The sequence below is a fragment of the Nymphalis io genome, chromosome 16, assembly GCF_905147045.1.
Source record: "Nymphalis io chromosome 16, ilAglIoxx1.1, whole genome shotgun sequence".
In the NCBI taxonomy this organism is placed as follows: Eukaryota; Metazoa; Arthropoda; class Insecta; order Lepidoptera; family Nymphalidae; genus Nymphalis; species Nymphalis io.
This window is the reverse complement of record NC_065903.1, coordinates 12,171,986-12,192,842: the sequence shown is the minus strand read 5'-3', so window position 1 is coordinate 12,192,842 and position 20,857 is coordinate 12,171,986. Positions and strand designations below refer to the sequence as shown.

General features: G+C 33.4%; 1 protein-coding gene across 1 annotated transcript in view; it reads right to left on the bottom strand.

Moving 5' to 3' along the window:
* The window catches only part of LOC126774281 (serine/threonine-protein kinase SMG1), a 132,943-nt gene that overhangs the window by 60,739 nt on the left and 51,347 nt on the right, over positions 1–20,857 (bottom strand). The window lies entirely within an intron of this gene.

Genomic DNA, 20,857 nt, shown 5'->3' with positions numbered 1-20,857 from the left:
CGTGCTTGACGGTAAAGGAAACCATCGTGACGAAACCTGCATGTCTCTTATTTCACTGAAATTCTGCCACATGTGTATTCTACCAACCCGCATTGGAGCAGCGTGGTGGAATAAGCTCCAAACCTTCTCCTCAAAAGGGAGAGGAGGCCTTAGCCCAGCAGTGGGACATTAACAGGCTGTTACTGTACTGTACTGTTAGTTTAATAAGTAAACCGAAATATAATTCATATATCACAAAAAATCTAAGCACATAGATATAAAATATCATTTTATTAGGGAACAAATCGCTAATCAAATAATAAAGCTAGAACCTATTTCCACAGGAAATCAACTAGCTGACATGTTCACAAAAGCGATACCCTCCAAGAGATTTATAGAATTAAGAAAGAATTTAAATTTGTTTTGAAAAATTATTCATGTTTTGTGTTAATCAAGTAAATGAAGGAATGAGTTTATTTAATAAAAAAAAACTATGGTTTATGTAACTAAATAGTTAGTATTTTATTTGTAAGAATGAGTAATGAAAGAAATTATGTTATGGTATTGTAAACTTGTATTTTTGAGGGGGACTGTTGGAATATACAAAAATTCAAGCCTCCATAGATAATAGATTTCTCTTTCATTATATTATTAAATCTTTCACTCATTCACATTCGCTCACCACTCATTCAATCAACGAACATCTTTACTTTGATTATTTAATATTCATTATTAAAATCATTGTCAAACAGTGCAGACGTGTCTTATTATACCTACCCCATTTCCCTTCAGGTTATTTAACACATGTATTATTTTTATTACAAATTAATTTTAAAACTTAAAATGCAATATTGATAAGATATAAAGAGAAGTAATTAATTTAGAACATTTTAAGCAAACGATAAATCTTTATCAGTTGTAATTATTTAATTTCAGTAGCGGATCCGAGCTTAGATAATAAAAACAGGTTGAATAAAATGCACACTATAATACTGTCATGACAAGACGATATAAATAAATGTGGCCCATGAAAGCTGATACATTGACCCGAATAAAATTTTTCAATTTAATAGCGATACTGACATTGCGATTTAGATTTCGATGTTCGCCGCGAATCGTTACAAATATTACTGTTTCTTCTTCTTATTGTAATTTTTATTCCGTAACTCCTATTTTCCACCTAACTATGTGTCAACAAAAACGAAGTACGTGTTATGGACATACTAATTACAAATTATATTAATTATCTTCTAATTAAAAAACATTTCAATAGTTTAATTTAAAAATAAAACAATATATTTTTCATGAATAAAAAAAGTATAGTGGTAAAGTTTTTTTTTAAATCTGTAGCACTTGTGTACATATTTTGTAATCATATCCGTTGTATTGTTTGTGTATTGACGCATTGGTTTTACTTTTCATAGCGCGCTAATTTGATCGACAATTTTCTCTGATTTTTCATCAATTCTGATATATACTGAATCATTATTATTTATTTTCTTTGTTCTGTATTGTCTCAATTACTTTTATAGAAGTCGAAAGTTATTGGTAAAACGTTATTTATTTTATACGTTTCACCCAATCGAAAACATGATTTATATAACGTAAAATGTCAATTTTTTATTTAGTAACTTTAACCTTTCCTTCATCGAAGGTTAGAAAATAGAGCCTCGACTGCTCAGACACATTTATCTATCAAAGGTATCGTGTTCAAATCCAGGCAAGATTCACGGAATTGTTTCATGTGCAAATGCGTTAAAACTCATTTCGTGCTCGTGTTGAGGATATACATTATGAACAAGGTTTGCATATTTCAAAAGTAATTGTCAAGCTTCTATAACCATCGATCAATAAAGCAGCAATGTGAAATATGTAACTTGACGGTAGGGTTTTAGGCAAGCCTCGCTTGGTTAGCTTCTAATTTAATGACTACGTTATTCCCTTTGGGTGAAATAAATGTTGAGTACTAAGCTGATTGAATAATCTGACCGGGCGCGACGTGTTACTGCTATATGAACATATAAATGATTATAAAGATCCATAAGTAGGTTGACGAGTCTAAGTCAAAGTATTTATTCAATATAGATTCATTTTTTCATTTTACAATTGACGTATATTACACTGATACTCTATTTGGTCAGGTAATTTTTCCTTATTTGTTGTTTATTTTTCATGTGATACAACATTCAAAAGTATATTAAGTCTTACGTCACAATATACCGATTATTAAAACGTGTCCTATACATAACATCTTATTAAGTAAATCCACCCTTTCAACGTAATATGGGTAAACATAAAATTTACGACTGAATTCGCTCGAATACGAGTTGAAACATGTTATAAAGATTATTTATCTTCGTGAGACGCGCCCTCCCCAGCGTACGGGTGACCACAGCCATACACAGTACTAAGCGTTATCAATTCACAACTGAATATATAGCAATGTGGCACTTATGTTAACCACATTAGAACTATAGTCGTGTGTTCTAATAAGTGCCACTAACAAATAACCCGCTGCATCCTGCAATTTCAGTCCATTAAGTAAGACTATCTGTCGTGTTTAAAGTTTTATTAGTGGTGAGTTAGTGAGCTCAAATGAAAAATATTTTTATTTCATCGATAAAAAATTATCGTTTTGTACATAACACTGCTATACATTTTTGTAACAACCACTTTCCATTTCCCCAAAATCAATACATTCTTCAGTCAGGTTATATATAACAAAATCCCTCAGATGTTTGTTTTGACAATTAATAAGACGTATTATTCAATAAACAAATCTACACGTATATTTATTATAAACATTTAATTGTAGCAATTTGACATACATATATAAAATAATAACAGTCGGTTAAAGGTTTATCATAATATTCTCATTATCGAGAAAATCGTTTTTATTACTGTCGTATCAAAGGTAAGAAAAAGTGAATATACGAAAATATAGAAAACTGTAACGCAGGCAGGGAATAAAAAAACGTTCATAATGTTAACGAGCCTATTTTCGGACTTACATAATAAATATTATACATACATAGCACGAACACTTATATTTTATAAAAGTATATAGTTATTGCGTGCCCGTAAACTCTTGAGAATCTCAAGATTTTTAAAGAGTAATCATGGGTGGTATTAACTAACGCGCGTAGAATTTAACTAGTACTTGACTATAGCTGAGGTACTTCATAATGTTACTCCGCGGACGATACAAATAACTAGATAATTTATTTATTAAATAATAATGATGTCGCGCCAAGCTGTCTTTCCGCACGTAGACAGCCAGGGCCCCTGGGAGAAACCGGGTTACGTGGGATTCTTACCCACAGCGATGGCCGTATTCGGCACGGATCGTGCTGTGCTGTCTTCGGTGGCTCAGCGGAACTCTCTTCAGGGGGCCCATAGCTAGCCCGCCACAACCCAGGTAATTCTTTTGAACTTTCAATACAAGTAAGATTTTACAAATGAACTTTTAAAACGCCTTCTAGAAAAATCCATTTAGTCTTAACCCATTACGATGTGAAACAGTTCGTAACAATACACGTAAAAGTTTAATTCGATATATATTTATACAAAACAAACGCGCGACCAGAACGCATGGCGCCTAATTTAGTGTGTGTGTGTAGTTAGTGTAATAAATTATTTTACATAACTGTTAAACGGAAATTGTTTACATAATTAATATATATATATATGAAATTAATATACAAAGTTTTATAAAAAGGGAAAATTAAGAAGAACCTTAATACGTGTGTTAACTATTTAAGACACAAAATTAAAATATGTACATTATTTATATTATACATTATATTCAATTTAAATCTTATTCATCTTGAAAGCAATCATAAAAAAGCGTATTACTGAGGTATTATAAAACACTATGAAGTATTCGTCAATTTTCATGTTGAATATAAAATGAATGTATTTAATTAAATATGGAAATGAATTAACAGGAAACAGTAACTAATGACTTAAATGTAAAGTGTGTCGGTATTACTTAATAAAGTATATTTAAATTACGATCGTAATCTATTGAACATTAGTAAAATAGCTTCTAACTCGATCGCACTTCGCAAGTCATGGATGTTATATACATGTGACATGTGACCACAGCCTTATCAATATCTTAGCCCATTAAAATATCGCGGATACTTGAAGTAGACGTAAGACGTAAGACGGAAGTGTTAAGGGGACATTATTTAGATAACCATTATAACAAGCACCCGACCTGCACTAATGAGGGAAATACTGTAGCGATATTTTAACGAGAACAACTAGAGTATTGTGTTTCAATGACGGTTTCATCGGCTTCTCACAATTTGTATGTAACAGTTCGAGTACTGATCATTTGAAACTTATTTGTTATTGCAGAGTAAAATTTTAAGGTCAAATTTCGGTGTACTATATATGTAACTTTTGAAATTTGTCACGTGCACTGATTTGTTTGCATTGTTATGTATGTATTTTTCTTCGGTTTTTTATGTTTAAAATGTTTCTTTAATATATTACCGAAGTATTATTATTATTTCAAATATCATTCGCAATCAATAAATGTATATATCACTCGTAACCAAAACGAAAATTAGTTTAAGTATATATGTATTGTGTTAAAAAAACACTATTACTTAAAAGTATAAAGCTATGAATCTAATATATGTGGGTGCGTGCGTGCGGAAATATAACAAAGAGAAAAATATGTTTGGAGTATATCTACATTATTGAGAGTAAACACAAATTTTGTTTGTGTTTATAATTCATCTAGTGCTTGACGGTGAAGGAAAACATCGTGAGAAAACCTGCATGTGTCTAATTTCATTGAAATTCTGCCACCCCGCAGTGTATTCTACCAACCCGCATTTGAGCAGCGTGGTGAAATAAGCTCCAAACCTTCTCCTCAAAAAGGGAAAAGAGGTCTTAGCCCAGCAGTGGGACATTAACAGGCTGTTACTGTTATTGAGAGTAATACTAATAACTTCTACCAAATTTTAATATTATTTATAATTATTAATAAAAAGTCAATTTATTACTTGTGACGGAAATATTTACGTACATAAAACCGAGCTAGAAATTTAAACAAAACTAATTAATTAATTTAACTGACAATTTTTATAATGTCGTTTTTTTTTCTTTTTTTGTTATATTTTTTGCATGTTTTGTTTTTATAAATAGTTCTATTTATGCTTACGTAATTTAGTTCTTTTTTTCTTTTTTAAGTTTTCTTACAAAGAATGTACTAATTTAGCCTATCAGTGAGATATGCAATTTTTAATTTTAAGTTATTTAAAATTGTACTCTAGAATAAGAAACAAAATTGTATACAGCGTTGGCTTCCTAATTTTATTTAAAAAAAAATAAAAAGCTAAAGAAGTAAATATAAACAAAAGTAAGTTTGTGAACATTTTATAACGTTATAAACAAAGATACGTGACCGATACGCACTATGAACTCACGTAAGACATAAATATTCTCGAATTAAAGAAACTCTCTCGGAGGAACGGTTAAGGAAAAAGGTAAAGATAATAAATATAAATGAATCCCTTGGAAAATTTATTATTTGCATTAATATTAATCGCATCTCACACATCGATCTCGGCGTAGGGGATTTGTGCAAGCCCGTCCGGGTAGATACCACTCGCTGAACAGACTTCTACCAAACAGGATACAAACTTTGCATTGCTGTGCTCCCGCGGTTTGACAGGTGAGTGAGCCAGTTTAAATGTAGGCAAAAGTTATATAACTCAAGACATCAAGACTTTATATGTGGTGTATCTACGCAAACTAAAATGTATAAAACTGAAGAGTGAGGGATGCGAATTTAAAAATTCTTTTCGCGTTTTGTCTATTTCTTGAGAAAAGTAAAATTTATTGGTAAAGGACTATATAATATGTAACATAAAGTTACGATCCACGGGAGCAAGCACGTAAAGCAGTCACGTTTAACTCGGGAAAAACCGCGCGAATCACCGAGCTTAAACACATATTTATCAGAAATAAAATCAGAGGTGACGTAATAAAATTTTAGAATATTCGGTTGACAGTGTACTCCATCAATTGTTTAAACCACTTACACTGCGTATTTCACACGTATGTAACAACTCAAAACACAGTATCCAGACAATATTTAAGAAACATAAAATACATTTTAAGAATGCAAGGCAAAAACAATCTAGAAGGGTCTGTCGTAGCAGTTTTCATTTATCCCATTCTGATCGATTAAAAGGGGTCGGAAACCCGCTCCGTTTAATTATAAACGATATGAGACAGGATACAATAATTTAAGGCTGTATTTACGAACTTCTTATATTGGGAAATATCACAAAATTGTAATTTCGTTTTTAATTTATTTATGGAAAACAACAGCGTTATACAAAATATGTTGACATTAAAAATACAATATTCCAATAATAGAGTCAATTACTGTTTTCCATTGAATTATGGAAACCTAATAATAGTTAACAGAAGTAACAACACACAGTTTTGGAAAATAAAAAGTAAATGTAACAAAACAATGAGTTAAAAAAATATATAAATATAAAAAAAAATACAATAAGGCGACACAGACTATGTTGTGGATGTGTGTGGTAGTGCAGTTACACTGTTATTTGTATGTGCATAAGTAATTGTATTTGTGTATGTGTGTGAGTGCACGTGTGACGGTGTATAATTTTTGTGCGAATGTGATTGGTTAAATTGCATTTTGAGCCCTAAGAATATATTTTTTAAATGATTGAAATGACCGATGATATATATCGATGTGTATTTTTAACAATACAGTGAGAAAACGCGAGAAATTAAGAAAAAAGCTTTGTAACCAATAACTTTTCTGTAAATATTTTGTACGTTTTAAAAAGTAATGCGGTGTTTTAGTAGATAAGCTGTTAAACGGCACTTTTGAATCGTTATTTAACACAGTCAAAGCGGAAGTTAGATTCTACAGAGACGAATAAGGAATTTACTCAGTAATCACCTTTTCATACACAATTAAATGTATATATCAATCGAGAACTGACACACCAAAGACTTAAAGACCCACACAAACTTTTCCAACGTCACAAAATATTTTTCATCAGTTTGTAATTACGAGGCTGGCTGGTCTATCAGCCGGGGTGTAATATTATGTGGACACAGCGGCTCTATTTGCATTTTAATTGCGGCGTCACACCGATGACTGCACTCGGATAAAAAACTTCACAACGACGCCTGTTTGTTTTGTCCGTCGCATGAATATTTTCAACCGTAGTGTTGCCGTTTCTATGGTGCTAGCGGATACTTTAAAAATAATAGCATAATTAACAATAATTTTGTGTTTGATAAATTAAAAATTTTATTTTTGCTTATACTCTATACAATTATTAAAACGCAAAGGCATACTGAATCTAAATGCAGAAACACGTTATACAATACTGATTGAGTTTTCACGTATTTCACTTGAGCATCGTTTAAATCTACACCGAGTCACCGGGTCACTGCATTCCAATTTAGAGACGTTTCCATAAACCTCCACTTTGCGTTCTCGGCATAGATTTCACGGGAGATTCGACTTTGTGCGATGGCCGTTCGAAGTTCATCAAGATTCCGAGTCGCAAAGTTCCCTTGGCAGGGTACTAACTAGATTCTACAGCTTTGAATGGAAAGCCATTTTGTTTGAGAGATAACGGCATTTTACAATCGTTTATCAACAATCGAGATGGCGAGGAGAATTTATCAAGAAGTCAATAATTACAGTAATAAAACATTATGATTTATTAACCGATAAAAACCAGCGATGCGTAGAAATATTACTTTTAAATTTCATATTTATATTTTAATATTTGTTTGTCAAAAAATTCAAGTTTTCCTTTTATGTCACAAAAAGGGGAAAGTCATTCGCCTGAAGGCACCATCGCGGTTAATTTTCCTGAAGTCTTGTCTAAATTATGACGACGAAAGGGCCCATTGTTGAAATTAACTACCATGAAACACTCGTCTATGCCACTTATAGCGATGAATGAAATGAAACTTCGAGAGATGTAAAGTTATTAAAGGACATACCTAAGGATAAGATGTTTAATTTCTCATAAATTAGATATTTCAGCAAAATGAAATGAATAAAAAAATTATACGAAATAAATTTTCTTTGATCTTTGTAAAGGTTCGCTAACAAGATTAAAAACTGTTTAATGAAACAAATTATGATTAAACGATATTATCAAAAAAAATATTGAAGCTCTCAATGTTTAAACATATTCACAAAATAATCTGTAAACAAAATTGTTCACATCCTCTATGTGAACAATTTTGTTCCTAGTTGTCCTAGACAGAAATACAATTAAATAATAAAAACAAAAAATATACACGATAAATGATCTATTGTGTCTCTTATACTAAAATAAATATAAATATGTATTTATGTACATATATTAAAGTAGACTTTTAAGGCAGATGAGCATCAAGAGCAGTAGGCTGAAAGTTTTGGATCTTCAAACTCGTGTCATTAACTGAATTTCGACATTCCTAACATGGTCGGAACCAACAAGTGATATGATGTCATATCGATATTAGTCGACGCAAATCCTCAGAGCTGGCAACACGCCAGCGTACTCTAGGACCTGTCTGGATGTGCAAACTTCGTTACGCCTCCAATATACATAATAAACAGGCCCACGGCATTGAACTGATCAGTAATGTCAAAAAATTGACAATAATTTCTTACATCATACACGCATTGTAATAACATTTTCTTGTCTGTAGATCGAACCATCTTACATCCAACCAACAATCGTTCTGAGCGTCGTGATAAAAGCTAAAAGTTTCAGATCATAAATCAAAAATACGAGAAATGTTAGGTAATCTCGGAGAATTATCACCCATAGCAATCGTGAGACTCGTAACAATCTGTTGAAATATTGTTTAGCAGAGACAATTTCTTTCTCGTTTCACATGAAATTCATCCTTTCGACAATTTGATAAAAGTTTACGTAAAAGTTAAATATAAGTAAATACCTTATCTTTGTGTAATTGTAGCACTTTAAAATATTTTATAGATCTATTTGTTTGGTAACCTTAGGGTCTTGATCGAGTTACAAGTTACGAGATATTTTATATCATAAATAAACTTGGTCGACCTTAAGTAACATGAATTCAAGTTTATAATGATTTATATTATTATATCATAAGTTTGAAAGGTTATATTATATATAACTAAATAATTGTAAGGTTGTAACTAATATAATTGTAAGGTTCATTCTCAGCAATAAATACACCTCCACTATCATCACTAGTTATTATACAAGATCAATAGCACTAATTTGCACTTTAACGATGGCCATGTTCTCACATTGGTTAGGTCACACCTACACTTTACACGCGATTTTCAATATCAGCTAGAGACAACAACCTAATAACCGGCTGTTACCAATAACCGATAGATGTGAAATTATAAAGTTATTGTAAAGATGTATTAAAAAAAAGGAATTTTCTGATCAATTATCTTATAATTTTAAGTTTTTTTTCACAAATAACTAAACTATAATTAAGATGTAGCATTGTATAATAGTACTTCTACATAGATAATATTCGTGGAGTTGTGAACAAGACGGTAGACGCAAATATAACCGTAATTTATATCAATCGATACAAATAAAAAACACGACCGATACCGGTCAGCGGTCACCTAACAAACAGAGGTCCGTCAGTGGGCTTGATGTATAGCGAAAAAGGCTCGCCACGAGGCAGACACGATTAATTTGAATATTGATTTAACCACCAGCGACACAGGCTATCTAATGGATGTGTAAATTGAACAATATCCCGTTCTTGTTTTATAGCGTGAATTTAGACGATAAAATGTTTGGAACGATATTGACGATGGAATAAATTTAACAACAAGCCCTGTCGTCAAGTAATGTTTACAATCCTTTATAAAGATGATATATATATATATATATATATACCTTCTTATAGTATTGTTTCGCTAGGGTTTCAAGTTAGTAGGTAGGTAGGTAGTAATAGGTGACATAGTACCAATACCAATGGTGACAGGCGGTGTTAAGCACTTACCACCACTTACGTCTGGCAAATGCAGACTACTAATTATCGATTGCACTTGTAATATTTTGTTTGTTAAATTATATTCCAATTTTAAATTTAAAAATTAAATCATTTGGAAATAGACGATCAATCCGATACCCAACGCGACAGCTTTTTTCGACTGCAATCAACGGACCGCTTCCCACGCTCCAGATTAGGAAAGTAAAACCTCCGGAAAACCATAATTCGATGCCGATTTTCTGAATTAGGTCGGTTCTCTCTTAATGGAAACGATTACAGTCCAGATAAATATGTCAACTAGCCGCGTGATATTGATATACGCTGTCCCGATATTAAATCTGTCGTAAAATCGCAAAGCTTTCAGTCGCAGTTTAAAGAGAATTTTAAAATAGATATTTCATCTCTGCAGCTTCCGAAAGTAACTGCATATTTAAATTGTTTATGTATTAGTTATAAACATAAAACAGAAAATATTCTGACTGAAAATATTATTATATTTATTTATTTTTTAAATTGACTTATGTCAATGAAGTATGAAGCTACCGCTGGTTCGATGTAGATCCTACTGAACCGAAAGTACTGGACCATTTATTTGTATTGATTTTAATTATCCGATTAATTGAATTACGTACAAATGTTTTATTTTATTTTAAAAATGAAAGCGGTACGCTTACTTGTAATATATAACCTATACGAAGGCAAAATCCCAAGGATAATGGAGGCTAATGGAGCCTACAAAGTTATCCTTGGGATTTAGGGAATATCATCAACCAATAATCTGTTATTCTACTGATCTACACATAATATAGTTTTGTACTCGATATTATTATATTAATTCGTTAAATACACGATATATATTTTATTGTGCCAAAATTTTCAAAGTATACTTGTAATATTACACAGGCACAAGTGACGTAACATCTTAGTTCACATAGATTGTTATTTTTGAGGCGTTGTTGTTTACCCATATGCTTACTTATAGTAAGAACGTAAAATATAGTTGATTAGTAATAATAAACGCACAACTATTATATTTAAATTTAAATTTTTTTATTTGTCACTATAAAATAAAACTCTTTCGGTTTAAAAATAAATGCCTATCTATAAGACTCCATTTGGTGTAAGCATAAAGTTTTCCGTCATTCCTGAAAGTTAAGACGCTGTATTCACGTGTCGGTTGGTATTCTGCCAGATCAAGACTACGAATGCTACTGCTATGTATCCTTCTCAAAATATTAGGATACTAAATGCGATATACTAATTACGACATTAAATAGCGGCGCCTTCTACAGATTTATTTAAACGTTATTATAATTAATCAGTACAGTAACTGTAACTGCCTGTGAATGTCCCACTGCTGGGATAAGGCCTCCTCTCCTCTTTTTTATTTTCAGAAGGTTTGTTGTTTTTTTTTAAATTGTGATTATATTCTGTTTTTATAATAAATATAAAAATATAAAGTACAACTGTGAGATGTTAAAGTCTGTAAATTAATTTATATTTTACACCAATACACATCCACAAAACACTAATATCAATAACAGGGATCCGTGCGGTGTGCCAGTGTATTACACTCACAAGGGATTCAATGACATACATCCAATAAGGTTAATATACATTTCACAGTGAACATACGTATCTACTAATCTGTACTGGAGCAGCGTGGTGGCCAGAAGTGATACAGTGACAGTATTAAAAAAACCAGGCAAACCTTACATAACATTGGATATATGTTATAACATAGTTACTACGAGTCAGTTTAGATAGTGCACATATTCCGTAGCCAGCACATTGCTAGCAGATGTTCAAAGCGTTTTACAGTTTCCAAAATGGGTTTGTTGTGCCGGTTAACCGAGATTACTAGTCGGAAAGTGTTGTTATCTATGGCTAACGTTATTAAGAACTGAACATGTTTGCTAAATTAAACTTTTGGAATTACTACTAGTGAATATTTAACATTCGATTGATTACTAAAATAATTACTGTTATACTTTAAAAGTGTTTATTATTATTAAAAGATTCGAATAATTTATTTCTTTTACAATTTACGATACTATTCTACGATTGAGTAATATCTATAATCTTTACAAATATTGGTATAATTGTTTTACGCTAGACTTGAAAGCTAAATAAAATAAAAAATATTTCTATTCAACATATTTAAGAAACAAAAGAGAATATCACTAGCAAGCTTATATTTATCTAAAAGAACAACTAAATCCATAATTCTTTCACAAGATAAGGAAGGATTTTAATGCGAAGCCAGGACGGTCACTAATTACTAAATTACTTTCCTAATGCCCTCCAAACTCTCATTGCGGGAATACTTTTAAAACAAATTAGACGTAAAATTAAAGCGGCAAACGTTGGCACTACAGTAAAATCTATTTGTATAAATAGAGAACGATGAAGTCACGTAATAAGCACACACTAAGACTACGTGAGCTGAATACGTAATAGTACTTTAGAGTTTCACACAAATTATACTGACATTTCAAATTACACCGCCGACATTATCTGGTTTTCTTTTAGGTATTAGCTTTTATAAGATACGATTGATATATTAATTATGAATTTTAAAGTCTTGTTCTCTGGACTCATTTTTTTCTTACGCGTCTAGTTTACAATCGTTTAATGATTTTCTGTCAAAAAAATTACTTTTTTTTTCATATTATTCGCCATCATATATCGTCGAACAGTCTTTATATAATTGAATTGAAAACCTAAACTTAGAAGCATATTTCAATGAAGGCAAGTAAATGGTCCCGTCTGATGGTAAATGTTCGTAACTGTCGATAATGCCGTCAATGAGCCGCAAACAAAAAAAAAAAATAGAAACTATATCCCCTATTTGAAAGATTAATTTTATTAAATGCCTATTATTTTGATACAATGCTATTGGTTACTAATACCATATATTTATAATCTGTATATATTAATGTGTCAAATCAATCGATCAATCAACAGCCAATCGTTGTCCACTGCTGAACATAGGCCTCTCCCAAGGTGCGCCAAAGCTCCCTGTCCTCCGCCTTCCGCATCCAGTTGGTGCCCGCCACCTTCTTAAGGTCGTCGGTCCAACTGGCTGGAGGGCGCCCTATGCTGCGCTTGCCGATTCGCGGTCTCCACTCTAGGACTCGTCTGCTCCAACGGCCATCGGTCCTACGACATACGTGACCAGCCCACTGCCACTTCAGCCTGCTAATTTTGCAAGCTATGTCGGTGACTCCGGTTCTTTTCCGGATAATCTCATTTCTGATCTTATCCTTCAAAGATACTCCGAGCATAGCTCGCTCCATAGCACGCTGAGCGACTTTGAATTTGTGGACTAGTCCCGCAGTTAGTGTCCACGTTTCGGCACCGTATGTCATGGCAGGTAAGACGCATTGGTTGAAGACTTTCGTCTTCAAACATTGCGGCATAGACGACTTGAGGACTTGACGAAGGTTGCCAAATGCTGCCCATTCCAAGCGAATTCTTCGATCGGCTTCCTTCTCGAAGTTGTTCCTACCGACTTGTATTATCTGTCCTAGGTAGGTATATTCACTAACAACTTCGAGAGGTTTCCCCTCGACGTATATCGGTCCCGGCACGACATGCCTATTGAACATGACCTTGGTCTTGTCCAAGTTTATACCGAGACCGACACGCCGGGAAGACTCGCCTAGGCTACGCAGCATTTCGGTGAGTTGTTCCAGCGACTCTGTTATGATGACGATATCGTCGGCAAATCGAAGGTGTGAGATGTACTCGCCGTTTACATTGACTCCATACCTAGTCCAATCCAGCGTTTTGAAAACGTCTTCCAACGCGTTGGTGAACAGTTTCGGGGATATTACATCCCCCTGTCTCACCCCTCTGCGCAGTTGGATCGCCTTCGTCTTACAGTCCTGGATGTGGACAGTCATTGTAGCGGCGTTGTACAGACATCTCAGTACCTCGATATATCTCCAATCGATATGACATCTCTGCAATGAGTCGAGCACTGCCCAGGTTTCGATGGAGTCGAAGGCTTTCTCGTAGTCCACAAATGCCATACACAGCGGCTGATTGTACTCTTCGGTCTTCTGCACAATCTGCCGAACAGTATGGATGTGGTCCACAGTGCTGTAGCCTGATCGAAAGCCGGCTTGCTCTGGGGGCTGGAACTCGTCAAGTCGTCTGGCGAGACGGTTCGTGACGACTCTTGAGAACAGCTTAAACACGTGACTCAGGAGGGAGATTGGTCTGTAGTTTTTCAAGAGGGTTTTATCACCTTTCTTGAAAAACAATTAATGTGTATAATATTCAATTTGTAATTAACTTTTGGTAAATGATAAAGTTATTAAAATTTTAGAATAAACTATTAGTTAGTAAGACATTGGGTACAGGTCAATATATTTTTTAAGATTTATAAATAGAAGGCAAGCGAGCAAATGGGCTGCTTGGTAATAATAATAAATAAATAAGGGTGTTACCATAACCCATAGTCTTTATAAGAAATGTAAGGTATTCCTTACACTGCCTGTTCCTAGTGTATTTAACTACAGAAGCCCACTCAAAAGCAAACAGATATACGGCAAAACTAAATATTAAAATTTGCGGTAGAATGACAAGTAGATTATAACTTGCACACTGCTTTGCCACCGATAATAATTATATTATATAATGCAACTCGTACACAATCGGTCACTTTAAATCCATTGAATGAATCCAATACAATCGGGTCGATGGTTCAAAGTGTAAAGTCAGTTAGTGCATATTTAATGGGAGTATCGATCACTTTTATCGTGTTTTGCGTTAAACGTATCGCGTTATCTGTTGTAATCAGCCCACCGCAGAGTTAATAAAATTCGCCACCTTTTTGTAAACACAACATTAAGTAATTGATATCGTTAAGTTATTTAAACATATGATCAAATATCAGGTAACCTCTTGATCAAAGTGGAAATAAGAAATTGCTTTAATAATTTAAATTTCACAATGATTTTACATGAATAGGAAAAAAAATGATCATAGACATTGACAATCTTATCACCGAAATTTGGTTTATCATGTAACCGACACGAGTGTGTCATTAGAAGAATTGTTTACCGCATTCTTTTATTTATAATTAACGTTACTGTTAATATTGCACTGCTGGCCTAGCCCTATTCTTCCGAGGAAAAGTTGGAAGGTTGTCTTTGTCCACGACGCTACTACAGCGCTGAATGGTGGATTGGCAGAATTTATGCAGTATGCAGTTTATGCAGTAGATTACACACTGAAATGAATAATTATAAACACAAATTGATCACATTAAAATTTAATCGTATTTGCGCGTTTTTAACTATCCTTCGGTTAAGAACCATTTTTTATAATCACTGAGTCAACTCGGCTCTCATTATACATAATTGACTTAAAAAATAATAATCTTGCTTCATATCTTATTTGAATGAATGTAAGATTGAATATTTAATTCAGCCACGATCGATTACCGCTCAACGGAAACTTGCACGTTTAATACAGACTTCTGGCTATTGTAGTAAAGCCTAATAAAAGTTTTACGCTTTACATGATGGGGATAATATAAGTAATTCTTTAAAAATGGGTATTGCTGATATTCTCAATAATCAATATATGTCTATACAAAGAATCCTTTCAACTTTTTTGATCACGATGATAGAAAAGTTGGTAGGTCAAATTTTATTGTAACTTTTCCGTAGTGAAGTTTCGCTTCTGTGACGTATATACTATGTATAGTTATTCGCGCATTTTAATTTTTTAAATGTGTTTATCTTATTTTTGCTTATTGCTTTACATTATACATCTAAAACACAAGCAACATAAAAATCTCAACAGATAGGACAGATTAATAACCTAGTCTTGACCGACTATAGCGTGTTACAAAAACGGCTAACACCGGTTATGCAAAGCAGTGCAAGTTTATAAAGTCATTTATTTTATTTTATTATTTAATAAATAATATTTTATATGTAACGTTATGTGACCACCGTTTTCAATATCACGTGGCGAAATCGTGACGCCAAGTAATAAGCTTCTAGTCAAGCATTCCTCGATAAAGTAATGTACATGAAATCACAGTAGTGTATGCGAATCGGACGAGAACCAGCGTATTCAACGTATTCAACGTGGTATGGATGTTGGCGAATAAGCCGAGATGGCCCAGTGGTTAGAACGCGGGAATCTTATCTGATGATCGTGGGTTTAAGCCCGGGAGAGCACCACTGATTTTCATGTGCTTAATTTGTATTTATAATTCATCTCGTGCTTGACGGTGACAAAAAACACCCAGAGGAAACCTGCATATATCTAATTTCACTGAAATTCTGCCACATGTGTATATCATCAACCCGCATTGGAGCAGCGTGGTGGAATAAACTTCAAACATTCTCCTCAAAAAAAAAAGGAGAGGAGACCTTAGCCCAGCAGTGGGACATTCACAGGCTGTTACTGACTAGCTGCATATGAATATATAACATATCCGTTTCCGTCACTTTGGTCCAGCAGTAATAAAGTTACTTAATAAAACATTATGTTCCTAAAAAGTCACGTACCTTCTACCTCTCGACCGAAAAATAAATAGTATGCTAATGACTTCTTTGAAATTAATTCGAGTGCCCTTTTACATTAATAACTTGGAAATCCTGACTATATATGAAAACGTCTCGAATATTATTTGTTCTATCCTGAAATAACATTAACTTCAATAAAATAGATTTTATTCATTTATGTTATCGTAAGGATCAGAACAAAAACTCGACGAGAACGCTAAAGCATCAAACTGTTATAACATCGTACACTACACTAACGTACACTTGAATGCTTGGTGGTACCCACTCATCGAATTTTTTACCGTCAAACAGCAATACTCAATATTGTTGTGATCCAGTTGGAAGTTGATTGAGGTAGTACAACTACAGGCACAAGGGACATAACATCTTAGTTTCCAATGTTGAAGGCGCGCTGGTGAGGTAAGGAATGGGTAATTTTTCTTACGGCGCCAATGTCTCTGAGCGGTCTCTCTTGATGTCTCGAGGAAAAGGTTTGGAGATTGTATCGCGTCGAAATACTGGACGAATGATGAAATTAACACCTGTTTTTATTTTCCTTCACGTCGAATACGTGATGAATAAACACTTGAAAACTCAGTAGTACTTATTCGTGTTTGAACCCGCGATCTTGTGTTAAGACGTAGTTTAACCACTAGGCCGTCTTGGCCTATACTTATAAAACATAGAATATAAAATATAATTAAAATATACTTGCCATGAGTTTAAACCAGACATATTACAACATTTATCAAACGTAAGTTTAAAAATCGAGGAAAACTGGCAGGATACTCATTAGTTATGATTTCATACAAATGGCAACAGATACGAATAATAATTATTAATAATTACGTTTTGTTTTTGCTATAAAAATCGGCTTATATAAAACCAGCTATTATCAGTCACCTATATGATAATAAAAGGATTTACCTTTCCAAAATAGATTCATTACATGATAAGTTTTATTTGTTTAAATAGATCGTATCAAAATACCTACGGAGTATATTCGACAGAGCTTTAATCCATATTTGGATATGACCCAAATAAGGCACGTCCCAGTTTTTAATACCCAAAACTCATTTCGGTTTCACCGAGTGGCCGTGTATCGCGGAATTTAATAAGCAGCACACATGTAACAGACCGCCGGGCAGTGGTCAGGCAATCAACTACTTCAATACAATTAGATACACAAACACAATATTGTACTCTTGTTTGTTGACGAAATGAAAACACGTTATTGGTTATAATTTACCGATCTTTTTATTGGTTGCAAGCCATTATTCACCACAATTCATAGTAAAAAATTTATTTACGCATCGTAGGCGGTAAACATCCCACTTTTCTGTAAAGGCCTCCCTTTCCTATTAAGGAGAATCATTGTAGCTTTGTGATGGACAAATGGATGGACAAGCATCCAGCATTGTTAATACACTTGTGGTTTAAATTTCATCACAACACAACCTGTATTGTCTTCGCGATGTATTTCTCACTGACAAGATGAATTTTACGAACAAATTGAACACGTAAAACACGCAGTCATGCTTGCCTGGGATTGAAACCGCAATATACATTGAACATTCACACGTAGGTTCATAGTAGCACCGTCAAATATATTAAACATAAGCTTCACCTTACTTATAAGAATTTGATCGGCTGGTCAGCAACACGAGGCTTTGTCTTCTTTCGAATGTCACATTAGTAACGATAGAAAGAGATAAATCATCGTATGACCATTCCTCCGCTCTACAACGTCTAATAGTAAGAACGTTACGTATTAACAATGCGTTGTCTACCGTCGGACCTCCATCTTAAATTACACGGCTCACTAACGTCAGAACAGCTCAAAGCGTGGACTTACGATAGAATATCTTTTGAATAGATTACATACACTAGGTATAATAAAATCAATAATTTATTTTTAACTAAAATCTTGAGACTAACAATTTTATAGTGAAAATCATTAAACAAACTGAACAAACAATTTGAATTTCACAAAAAATGTTGTGAGGCAAAAAGACGCATCTACGCATCGTCGGTATGGTTTAGTCTAGTATATAAACGATACAAGTATGTAAACAATAACAGATAAAAAAACAAGAATTTTTAAATTTCATACTAAGTAAAATGACCATATTACCAATAAAATAGGAGATATGATAAAATAATTAAATAGGAAAGTGACAACAGCATAAATGTGTAGTTATTCAAATAAATAGTCAATTTCGGACTTTTTTATATATAAGAGCGACCCGTTGTTCTACCATATACCGTTCAGATATTGAAATATAAATTCTAACTCAAAGAGAATTTCCGCACCAAAAGAGCAAACGTATATTTCACGGCCGTTATTTACTTTACAAAGAAATCTCGAATAGGTAAGTAATTCTATTCCCAAAGTATACGTGAAATATTGATTTTATTGAAAAAGCAAACGAAAGTTGCCGCGTAAGCGATATCTTTGCCGTGTAAGCGTATTCTTTGCTTCATGATACTAGTTCTAATATTGAACAAGGTTTATTGCAGCACAACAATAATAATTAGTGCATTCTATTTCCAAACTCAAATAAATAATCCAATGTTATGGCAATTTGACTGGCCTGTAGAGGTTAGGCGCAGCACCAAGCCGTCCTGTGTTTTCCGAGGCTCGTGAATGTAACAATGCCAACTTCGAGCAGTTGCAGCTCGGAGTCAGTGCGTTATGCTATGGACTTTGGAATATACGGCCTTATAGAGTTTAGTATTTAAAAAAATGTAGCTTGTATTTTAGCTAGTAATGTAAATAAATGGTCACTTCTACCAACCGAGTTACACGCCATATATTTTGAAAATAAAATTGAATTGGAAATATATTCAAGGTCAAATTCGAATGTAGCCTGTCTAACAGAAAATCGTTCTACCTGTCGTTGAATTTAAGTTTTATTTTTATAGTATTGTTCAGATTCTCTAACTACCATATATTTACGTCGGAGAGTTTCAAATCATGATTATTTAGCGAAAGAATATAAAAGTGTGTTCAAATGTAAACGGCCATATACAGCACTAGTTGCCGTCCGCGGCTTCGCTCGCTTGTTAGGTTAGAAGATATCCTTTTCTGTACCAGTAACAACCTCTATACAAAATTTCATGATATCGGTCGATTACAAACAAGCTCACTCTCGCATTTATAATATTAGTAAACGTTTCCTATATACAATGTAATTAAGTCGTTGGTAATGAAAATCCATATTTTATTAACAAGAAAATCACTTCTCACACGCGATAAATATAACGACTTTTGTACTTCAGATGTAAAGTGGAAATTAATTATTTAATATTAATTCAAACGATAGAACTATTGTATATTATTCACTCGTAAAGTACTTTATAATTAACGCGCAATATTTATTAGAACGTTAACAGTGACATTTTAGATACAATGGTTTATTGTCATGTTATTAATTAACGAATTTAATTTGTACCTATAAAATACGGTTCCGTTCAAATAATAGTAGATAATTAATGCCTTTATAAATACAATGCTAATTAATTAACTGTAGGATTAGTAAGTAACAGCCTGCGAATAGCCTGCTAGGCTAAGGCCTCCTTTTTTGAGAAGGTTTTGGAGCTTATTCCACCACGCTGCTCCAATGCGGGTCGGTGGAATACGTATGTGGCAGAATTTCAGTAAAATTAGACACGTGCAGGTTTCCTCACGATGTTTTCCTTCACCGTCAAGTACGAGATGAATTATAAACACAAATTAAGCACATGAAAATTCAGTGGTGCTTGCCCGGATTTGAACCCACGGTCGTCGGTTAAGATTCACGCGTTCTAATCAATGGGCCATCTCGGCACTTTTCTTTCCCTGGAGGATTAATAAAGTTTAAAAGTACGCTAAAATTAAAATATACTTTTTTCAAGTGGGTTTCATCCGAGAAATACCAGAAAGAAACTCGGCTCACTAATCAAATAATATATTTATGTTAATTAAATACAATTAAATTATTAAATACAAATATAAATGCAAAAGTGAGTTTCTTTATTTGTTTGTTTGTTACGTATTAATCTTGACTACTAAACCGATCATCATGAAATTTTGCATACAAGTTGTCAGAGGTTCAGAAAAGGAAATAGGGTAACATGAGGTCTAACGCCTCCTTCCCTCCCTTTCAAGCGGGCGAAGACACGGGCGGTAACTGGTATATTATATATGATATATTTTACTTATAAAATTCAAACAAAGCACGCTAGATCTTTCCACGCTTGTTAACAACATTTTATTCAACATTTAGAGTCCGGTTACAACCATAGATATGTAAGCGTGATTGCTTGTTCAAATAAGTTTG